This window comes from Microtus oregoni, unplaced genomic scaffold (genome assembly GCF_018167655.1).
Source record: "Microtus oregoni isolate MIOR12 unplaced genomic scaffold, Mior012 000080F_ref0000499, whole genome shotgun sequence".
Classification (NCBI taxonomy): Eukaryota; Metazoa; Chordata; class Mammalia; order Rodentia; family Cricetidae; genus Microtus; species Microtus oregoni.
Genome location: NW_024544538.1, coordinates 1,647,965 through 1,657,686, shown reverse-complemented (window position 1 = coordinate 1,657,686; position 9,722 = coordinate 1,647,965).

Genomic DNA, 9,722 nt, shown 5'->3' with positions numbered 1-9,722 from the left:
TAGGTCTCCAACTATGGGCAGGGTTTAAAGGCTTCATCTCAGGTCAGTGCTCTGAATGCAGCCAGTGATAGAGCTTAGTAGTCAGGTACAGAATAGGATCTGTTGGTAGGTTTCAGGCTCAGATTATGAGACATGTTTGTCTATCTTGGTCAGGTTTGTACTTAAGTCATGTTTAAAGTTTTGGTTCATCTCATCCCAGTTCTGACAAGCAATTTAGATTCTGCTACTCTTTTTTCTATGAGTAGGGTCAAGGTTAAAGCTATGGCTTGTTAAAGTTCAGATCGACTCTGGAACAAATATTTATCCAGAAATAGGGTTCTTTCCATCTTAAAGAGGCAAGATTGCTCATTAGCTATTTTATGAATGTGGGGTGGGGTGGGATGAGAGTGAGAGTTAGATTTACTTTCAGGTTGAAAGATCAGGTTGGAAAGTAAGATTATAAATTCAGTCTATGATAAGAGTTACATATTCAGCCTGTGGTCAAAGTTTGGAATCCAGCCTATGAGCAGTTTGAGACTTTAATGTTTAGGAGACAAATCAGTGGCCAGGGATAGGGCTCAGACTACCCTAAGTCAATTGTTTCATGGTCAGATTTACTATCTCCTTTATAACTAGGTTTGAGTTTTCTCTTTGAATAAGGTTAACTCTGAGTCTGCAGCCATATTCAAGCGTTGTGTGAGTCAGAATATATCGTTAGATTTTATAGAAGATTGAGTTACACTTCTTGGCAATCATCATAGCAGTCTTAGGCCAAGTTTAGAGTTTGGTTTCTGTACATGTTTTCCTCACTGTCTGAGTCCAAGTTTAGTAGTCAGTCATTCTCTTGCCAAGGTTGGAGTTATGTTCTCGTTAGTGCTAAGTCTGTGGAAATTGTAGCTGGTTTAGTTTCCAGGATCAGATCTCAGGATGTGACTGAGTTAGAAAGTCAGTGTGTGCTCAGGGTAGCTCTCACTCAGTATCATACTGAGCCCTCACTTTGTGTGTGTGTGTGTGTGTGTGTGTGTGTGTGTGTGTGTGTGTGTGTGTGTGTGTGTGTAATGTTGACTATACTCCAAAGTTAGGTCAATCTGTAACTTAAGTAGTCATTAAGCCAGGGGGCAAGTTTAGGGGCTATGTCTGATACTACATTGGATTCAGATTTGATGACAATAGTTAGATTACAATTAGGTGAGGGTTAGAAATTTTGTCTTCAGCAGTTACAGATGTAAGTGGGTCACATTTTGGTAGTTTGTATGTGACTAGGTCTAAGAACTCAATTTTCTCAGGGTTAAAAATTTGGAGTGTGGCCAAAAAAGAGATTCATTTTATGGTTAGAGTTAAGGTATCTATCTTTGGCTAGCTTGAGAGATTTTTCGAAACTTAAATTAAATCTCTATGTCTAGAATCAGAAGTCTATCTACATCTAGAACCCAAGCAAAGATCTTGGATTCTGTATAGGGTTGGTGGCCAGAGTTAAACAGGGCCTCTATTTGAGGCTGCCTGGGTGGCCTATGATCCAGCTTAGGAAACTTGCTACTTTATCTGTACTGCTATATTAATTGCATTTCAATAAGGTTGTCATTGAAATGTTTTAAGAATCACATTTCTACAACTTAAACAGTAGGATGATTCCTACTTCTTCCCTTCTTCCTTCCTTTACTCCCTTCCTTACCTTTTTTTTTTCTTTCAAAGTCTCAATCTGTCCAGGCTGCTCTGAAGAATGCAATGTAGCCAAAGCTGACCTGGAATTTGCAACCCACCTACCTTAGCTTCCCAAGTGCTGGCATTCATTACTGAAAGACAGACATATGAATCTGGACCACGAATGTCTTGGGTGTCTCAGAAAAGTATGCTAAGGTAGTAGTAAGTCACACATAGAACATTGAAGGGAAATCATAGAACTGATGGGTTGAGAATATCCACCCTGGGAAAGAAGATGGAAGCTTCTTGAAGGACAGAATTCTCTACACATTGTCTAGGTAGGAGTAAGGTAAAATGGAAACAGAATTGTAATGGATGGAAACGGCTGTTTGTTAAGTGCTCTTTTTGCCAGTTATGGACCTTTCCTGAGCATCCTTTCTAGCTTCTTTTCCATGTCTCTCCATGCTATATTGATCTGTATCCTAACACAGGGAAATATGCTCCACCAGTGCTCTTGCTGTTACTATTCATCAAGATCTGGGTTTAGTTGGTGATATAATTGCTGTGATGAAACTTCATGACCAAAAATGACTTGGGTGAAAAAGATTTATGTGGCTTAAGTTTCCATATCACTGCTCGTCACTGAAGGAAGTGAGGACAAGAACTCAAATAGGAAAGGAATCTGGAGGCAGGACCTGATGCAGAGGCCATGAAGGAGTGCTACCTACTGACTGGCTCAGTCTGTTTTCCTATGGAACCCAGGAACACCTGTCCAGGATGACCCCAACCACCATGGGTTGAGCTTTTTCTTTCTTTCTTTCTTTCTTTCTTTCTTTCTTTCTTTCTTTCTTTCTTTCTTTCTTTCTTTCTTTCTTTCTTTTTTTACTCTTTTTTACTTTTTTGGGAGGGAGGGTCCACCACTTAGCTTCTAAATAATCACACAGAGACTAACACTTTCTTATAAATCCTGGCCTTCGTCTGGCTTATTTTTAGCCAGTTTTTCTTAACTTAAATTATCCCATCTACCTTTTGCCTCTGAGCTTTTACATTTCTCTATTTCCATATATCTTTTTTTTCCTTCTTATTCCATGTCTGACTGTGTTGCTGGATGGCTGGCTGCTGACATCCTCCTCTTCTTTTTCTTGCTCCTCCCTCTTCTCTTTTTCTCATCCTATTTATTCCCTCTGCCTGGAAACCCCATCTCTTGGTAATGTGGGTGCCATTTTCTTGAAACTGCTTCCTGTTGTTTGTGGGTGAAGGCATCTTTAGGGGTCCTTGAGAAAATAGAGATAATGGCCAAGTCTTGGGAAGACCAGCAGTAACCTTTGTTGATAGATAGCAAGTATTAAGTTTCAGGAGGTCTTCCCCCATCAAACCTGATCCATATCAACTCTGAAGGAATCCACAACCTCTTGTTTCATGTGAAAACAAAAGCTAAACCTCTTCTCCAAAGCAATGCATTTTTTTTTTTAGTTTCCATTTTACAAATGTGTCTTTTTATTTCCATTTTAAAGTTAAGGCATTCCTAAAGCATATAGTCTGGCTTAATTTAGTAGTCCAGTTCACAATCCCATGTCTGTCAGAGGTTGTCATTTGCTCTATCAGCATTCAAAAATTCAAAATCAACACGATACTATACAACACCCAGACTCCCTGTCTATTTTCCATTGTTGCATGGATTTTTCTTTTATATTACTTTTTACTGTCTTTAAAGACTTTACTATTATTTCTTAAATATTCATTTCTTTCTATGACTACCTATAGCCTTTTTCTTTCTCAAGCGTATGCACATTGTAAAACACACTGGAACCTGTTTAGAGGGTTTTTTTTCTCCCTATCTCGATCTTTCTTTACTGTGTATCTGTAGTCTTCTTGTCTGTGTGATCAGAAACTGCTAAGTGGCATGGGTAGGACATCGTGCAGCTTTGGCAGCTGGCTCTGCCCACTTTGCAGTCATGAGATCCAAGCCTAAAGCTCATGGCCTGAGTGGAGGCGTGTTTGACCAGGACTGCATTCAACCCCCAACTCTGGAATGGTAGTGTCCTGCACTGTGGCAAGTGGTTTTTACTTAGTTTATTTATTTATTTATTTATTTATTTATTTATATTCGGTGTGGAAAAGGCTGTTTAAGTGCTCTGTTGTAAGACAGAGTTTCTTCAGAGATTTAAAGCTTTATTATGCCCCATGGAAATTTGAGCCCCATGTTGGTTTGCCAAAATGTTGTTGGTTTTTGTTTCTTTACTATTTTTATTCTGGGGGGGACCCTGCTCCCAAATAATCATATGAAGACTTTCTTATAAATGCCCAGCCTTGGCTTGACTTATATCTAGCCAGCTTTTTGTAAATTATCCCCTCTACCTTTTGCCTCTGGTCTTTTACCGTTCTCTATTTCTGTATATCTTTTCTTTCCTTCTTACTCCATATCTGGCTGTGGTTGTGTGGCTTGCCCATGATGTCTTCCTTGCCTTCTCCTTTCTTATTTCTTCCTCTAATCTTTTTCTCCTTCTGTTTATTCTCTCTGCCTGTCAGCCCTACCCATCCCTATCCTATCTAGCTATGTCCTGTTTAGCTCTTTATTAGCTCAATCATGTATTTTAGACAGGCAAAGTAACACAGCTTCATAGTGTTAAACAAATGCAACATAAAAGGATACAACACATCTAGGCATCACTAAAAAGTGTTCCACAGCATAAACAAATGTAACACATCTTCAATTAATATTCTACAACTCTGGGAGGAGGGCCTGCTTGTTTGTCCTGGCCTCCTGGCTAGCTTAGCCCTGAAATAACCACACAGAAAACTGTATTAATTAAAACACTGCTTGGCTCATTAGCTCTAACTTCTTATTGGCTAACTCTTACATCTTAATTTAACCCATTTCTATTAATCTATATATCACCATGATGTGGTGGCCTACTAGCAAAGTTCCAGCATGTCTGACACTGGCAGCGGCTCCATAGTGTCTCCTGACTCCACCTTCTTCCTCCCAACATTCTGTTTAATCCCCCCACCTTAGCTCTGTTCCCTTAGAGCTCTGCTATGGGCACAAAGCAGTTCCTTTATTCATTAACCAATCAAAACAACACATAGACAGAAGGACGATCCACACCATTTCCCCTTTTCTGTTTAAATAAAAAGGAAGGCTTTAGCTTTAACATAGTAAAATTACATGAAACAAAACAGGTATCAAGCACGAATTACAGTTACAATATGTCTATTTACTTTATCTTTTATCATAACTAAGAAAAACCATAACTATAACTATCTATTCTTCAACTCCAACTTCTGAAGTTCAAAGACTTCAAAAGGATATAATATTACCTAAGTAAACAGGAAGTACATTGTAAGCAACTTACAAAACTCTAGAAATGACAGAGACATCTCGCTGCCTGGACAGTCACTCAAAGTTCTTTTTTTTTTTTTATTTCTTTTTTTTTATTGCGAAAAGAAGAAAAAAAAACATAAACAAAAAACAAGTTTCCACCTCCTCCCAGCCTCCCATTTCCCTTCCCCTCCTCCCACCCTTCTCCCCCTCCTCCCACCCTTCTCCCCCTCCTCCCACACTTCTCCCCCTCCCCCCACTCCTCTCCCCCTCCCTCTCCAGTCCACAGAGCAGTCCGGGTTCCCTGCCCTGTGGTAAGTCCTAGGTCCTCTCCGTCCATATCTAGGAAGGTGAACATCCAAACTGGCTAGGCTCCCACAAAGCCAGCACATTAAGTAGGATCAAAACCCCCTGCCATTGTCCTTGGTGTCTCATCAGCCCTCATTGTTCGCCATGTTCAGAGAGTCCGGTTTTATCCTATGCTTTTTCGGTCACAGTCCAGCTGGCCTTGGTGAGCTCCCCGTAGATCAGCTCCTCTGTCTCAGTGGGTGGATGCACGCCTCGTGGTCCCGAATTCTTTGCTCATGTTCTCCCTCCTTCTGCTCCTCCTTGGGACCTTGGGAGCTCAGTCCAGTGCTCCTGTGTGGGTCACTGTCTTGATCTCTATCCATCACCAGATGAAGATTCTATGATGATATGCAAGATATTCGTCAGTATTGCTCTAGGATAGGGTCATTTCAGGTTCCCAATCCTCAGCTGCCCAAGGAACTAACTGGGAACCTCATCTTGGGCACTAGGGAGCCCCTCTAGGGTCAAGTCGCTTGCCCACCCTAAAGTGGCTCCCTTAACTAAGAATTGTGGTTCCGTGCTCCCCTATCCACCTTTCCTTTATCCCAATTCTCCCGTTTCCCAGGTCCCCCCTCCTTCCCTTCTACCTTTTCTCTCCCCATCTCCCCTTACCCCCATCCCACCCCCCCCCAAGATCCCATTTTCTCCCCGGAAATTTGGTCTACTTCCCTTAGCGAAGAGGACAACTATATGTTTTTCCTTCGGTTCACCTTCTTCCTTAGCTTCTTTAGGTTCACCTATTGTAGACACCTTGGTCCTTATTTATGGCTAGAAACCAATTATGAGTGAGTACATCCCATATTCATCTTTTTGGGTCTGGGACACCTCACTCAGGATAGTGTTTTCTATTTCCATCCATTTGCATGCAAAATTCGAGAAGTCATTGTTTTTTACCGCAGCATAGTACTCTAGCGTGTATATATTCCATACTTTCTTCATCCATTCTTCCATTGAAGGGCATCTAGGTTGTTTCCAGGTTCTGGCTATTACAAATAATACTGCTATGAACATAGTTGAACAAATGCTTTTGTCATTTGATAGAGCATCTCTTGGGTATATTCCCAAGAGTGGTATTGCTGGGTCCAGGGGTAAGTTGATCCCGAATTTCCTGAGAAACCGAAACACTGACTTCCACAGTGGTTGCACAAGATTGCATTCCCACCAGCAATGGATGAGGGTACCCGTTCTTCCACAGCCTCTCCAGCAAAGGTTATCCTTGGTGTTTTTGAGTTTAGCCATTCTGACAGGTGTAAGATGATATCTCAAAGTTGTTTTGATTTGCATTTCCCTGATTGCTAAGGAAGTTGAGCACGACCTTAAGTGTCTTTTGGCCATTTGAACTTCTTCTGTTGAGAATTCTCTGTTCAGTTCAGTGCCCCATTTTTTAATTGGGTTAATTAGCATTTTAAAGTCTAGTTTCTTGAGTTCTCTATATATTTTGGAGATCAGACCTTTGTCTGTTGCGGGGTTGGTGAAGATCTTCTCCCAGTCAGTAGGTTGCCATTGTGTCTTAGTGACAGTGTCCTTTGCTTTACAGAAGCTTCTCAGTTTAAGTAGGTCCCATTTATTCAATGTTGCCCTTAATGTCTGTGCTTCTGGGGTTATACATAGGAAGCGATCTCCTGTGCCCATCTGTTGTAGGGTATTTCCCATTTTCTCTTCTATCAGGTTCAGTGTGTTCGGACTGATATTGAGGTCTTTAATCCATTTGGACTTGAGTTTTGTGCACGGTGAGAGATATGGGTCTATTTTCATTCTTCTACAGGTTGACATCCAGTTGTGCCAGCACCATTTGTTGAAGATGCTTTCTTTCTTCCATTGCATACTTTTAGCTCCTTTATCGAAAATGAGGTGTTCATAGGTTTGTGGGATAAAATCCGGGTCTTCTATACGATTCCATTGGTCGACTGCTCTGTTTTTATGCCAGTACCACACTGTTTTCATTACTGTAGCTCAGTAATAGAGTTTGAAGTCAGGGATGGTAATGCCTCCAGAAGATCCTTTATTGTATAGGATTGTTTTGGCTATCCTGGGTTTTTTGTTTTTCCATATAAAGTTGATTATTGTCCTCTCCAGATCTGTGAAGAATTTTGATGGGATCTTGATGGGGATTGCATTGAATCTATAAATTGCCTTTGGTAGAATTGCCATTTTTACTATGTTGATCCTCCCAATCCAAGAGCAAGGGAGGTCCATCCATTTTTTGGTATCCTCTTCAATTTCTTTCTTCAATGCCTTAAAGTTCTTGTCAAATACATCTTTCACTTCCTTGGTTAGATTTACCCCCAGATATTTTATGCTGTTTGTGGCTATCGTGAATGGTGAAGCTTCTCTGATTTCCCTCTCTGCTTCCCTATCCTTTGTGTATAAGAGGGCAACTGATTTTTTGGAGTTGATCTTGTATCCTGCCACCTTACTAAAGCTGTTTATCAGCTGTATAAGTTCTTTGGTGGAGTTTTGGGGGTCGCTTATGTACACTATCATATCATCTGCAAATAACGAAAGTTTAACTTCTTCCTTTCCAATTCGAATCCCCTTGATCCCATTATGTTGTCTTATTGCTATTGCTAGAACTTCAAGCACTATATTGAAGAGGTATGGTGAGAGTGGACAGCCTTGCCGTGTTCCTGAGTTAAGCGGGATGGCTTTGAGTTTCTCTCCGTTTAATTTGATGTTAGCTGTCGGCTTGCTGTATATAGCTTTTATTATATTTAGGTATGACCCTTGTATCCCTAATCTCTCCAAGACTTTTAACATAAATGGATGTTGAATTTTGTCAAATGCTTTTTCAGCATCTAATGAAATGATCATATGGGTTTTTTCTTTCAGTTTATTTATATGCTGGATTACATTGATAGATTTTCGTATGTTGAACCAGCCCTGCATCTGAGGAATGAAGCCTACTTGATCATAATGGATAATTTTTCGGATGTGTTCTTGGATTCGATTTGCCAGTATTTTGTTGAGGATTTTTGCGTCGATATTCATGAGTGAGATTGGCCTGTAGTTCTCTTTCCTGGTTGAGTCTTTGAGTGGTTTTGGTATCAGAGTAATTGTGGCTTCATAAAAGGAATTTGGTAATGACCCTTCTGATTCTATATTGTGGAATACATTAAGGAGTATAGGTATTAGGTCTTCTTGGAAGTTCTGGTAGAATTCTGCATTGAAACCATCTGGTCCTGGGCTTTTTTTGGTAGGGAGGTTTTTGATAACAGCTTCTAATTCTTCGCGACTTACAGGTCTGTTTAGATTGTTCACCTGGTCCTGGTTTAGTTTTGGTAAATGGTATTTATCTAAAAAAGCGTCCATTTCTTTTACATTTTCCAGTTTCGTGGCATATAGGCTTTTGTAGTAAGATCTAATGACTCTCTGAATTTCCTCTGTGTCTGTGGTTATGTCCTCCTTTTCATTTCTGATCTTATTAATTTGCGTGTTCTCTCTCTTTCGTTTGATTAGTTTGGATAGGGGTTTATCTATCTTGTTGATTTTCTCCAGGAACCAGCTTTTTGTTTCATTGATTCTTTGGATTGTTTTCTGTGTTTCTATTTTGTTGATTTCAGCCCTCAATTTGATTATTTCCAGTCTTCTACTCCTCCTAGGTGAGTCTGCTTCTTTTTTTTCTAGAGCTTTCAAGTGGGCTGTTAAGTCTCCAATATGTGCTTTCTCTGTTTTCTTTAGGTGGGCACTTAGTGCTATGAACTTTCCTCTCAGGACTGCTTTCATAGTGTCCCATAAGTTCGAGTATGTTGTTTCTTTATTTTCATTGAATTCAAGGAAGACTTTAATTTCTTTCTTTATTTCTTCCTTAATCCAGGTATGGTTCAGTAGATGACTGTTCAGTTTCCATGAGTTTGTAGGCTTTCTGGGGGTAGCATTGTTGTTGAATTCTAACTTTAATCCATGGTGATCTGATAAGACACAGGTGGTTACTAATATTTTTTTGTAACTGTGTAAGTTCGCTTTGTTACCAAGTATGTGGTCAATTTTCGAGAAGGTTCCATGAGCTGCAGAGAAGAAGGTATATTCTTTCCTCTTTGGGTGGAATAATCTATAGATGTCTGTTAAGTCCATTTGCTTCATTACCTCCATTAAATCTCTAATTTCTCTGTTAGGTTTCTGTCTGATTGACCTGTCCATTGGTGAGAGAGGAGTGTTGAAGTCTCCTACTATTAGTGTGTGCAGTTTGATGGCTGCCTTGAGTTTTAGTAATGTTTCTTTTACGTACGTGGGTGCTTTTATATTAGGGGCATAGATATTCAGGATTGAGACTTCTTCCTGATGAATTGTTCCTGTTATGAGTATAAAATGTCCCTCTCCATCTCTTCTGATTGATTTAAGTTTGAAGTCAACTTTGTTAGAAATTAGTATGGCCACACCTGCTTGTTTCTTAGGTCCATTTGCTTGATAAGCCTTTTCCCAGCCCTTTACTCTG